This window comes from Belonocnema kinseyi, chromosome 9 (genome assembly GCF_010883055.1).
Source record: "Belonocnema kinseyi isolate 2016_QV_RU_SX_M_011 chromosome 9, B_treatae_v1, whole genome shotgun sequence".
In the NCBI taxonomy this organism is placed as follows: Eukaryota; Metazoa; Arthropoda; class Insecta; order Hymenoptera; family Cynipidae; genus Belonocnema; species Belonocnema kinseyi.
In genome coordinates this window covers 78,954,941-78,956,241 of record NC_046665.1, presented here as the reverse complement: position 1 = coordinate 78,956,241, position 1,301 = coordinate 78,954,941, and positions in this window count along the sequence as shown.

Sequence of the window (1,301 nt, the reverse complement as noted above, 5' to 3'; positions counted from 1 at the left end):
TATTCACAGCTGTCGATCTGAGTTGAACTATCTGACAAGTTGCGACTTTTTTGAAAAAGGAAGGTGGCGGCGCTAGGGGCTTTTTCCAACTCCAAACTTTTCCGTCGCTTCGTCTGCTACAAGGCAGTCATGGAAAACTTGAAGTACCGCTTTTCCTTACAAAATAATTATTCGAAGGGACCCAACCAATGTCGGCTCATATATTTTCTTCCTTTTCCCAAAAATTCAATAAACTAACTTATTTAATTCAAGAAAAAAAAGGCGAACAAAATTAACATTACAAGGTCAAATTTTGATTGCATCAAAGACTACCATTTACCCTTAAGTAGAATATTACCTTATTCATCTCATTCAATCCATGAAGAGTAATGTTCGTACAAAGTTTTCTGTCATTTTATATAACCGCTATTAACCAATCATTCTTAAATTTTATAATGGTTTAAGAAACACTCGTTTTTATAAGAAAATAAAAATTAAAGAGATTTCAAGTCTTCGCAGCAATAAACTCATATTATTTTTTGGCATGTAGGAGAAATTTTTCTTATCTTATCTGAACGTATGTTCGTCTATACAGTGTGTCCCAGGCTCAAGTGACTGGACTTATATGGCTGTATAAAAATAAAGAAAATAAATTTATCGAAAATTCCTTTTCCACAAATCAGTTGAAGTTTTAGTTTTTGAGTATTAAAATATATAAGCTGGGCCTATCAGGAGCGCGGTATAAACAGATGCCTATATTAAAATGTGCTTCCCAAAAAACTAAAAATGGTTTCAATCGATGACTTTAGAGATGAAACGGGGAACAGCCAAATAAGGAGAGAGAGAGAGAGAAGAGAGAGAGAGAGACAGCTTTGCCCCATGAACTCGCACCTAAAACTGATAATCTTTCATTTTTTGTAATGCTTTATAAAAATGAAAATTAGTGATTTTACAATTAAAGCTTCTAAATACAGACTTTACATTCTCCCATATTCCCCTCCTTTTTTAAGACTTTCTCTTTTTGTCCTGTTTTCAAGAAACTTCTCCCTTTTTTCGTTGTTTTGCTTAAATGCGAACTGAATCAATAGAACTCTAATATGAAAATCCAATTATTTCTGTTTAAACTTCGTTTTATTGTTCAGCTGAAAAGCAATTTTTCATCTGAAAATGTTACAAAACCGTTTTCAGCAAAAAATGGATCTATTCCAGTTGAACATTCAACTATTATTATTATTATTATTATTATTATTATTATTATTACACCATTAAGCCATTTCCCTTTCGGGGTAGGCGTGACTCACTCGGCAGGGGAAAGGAGTAGT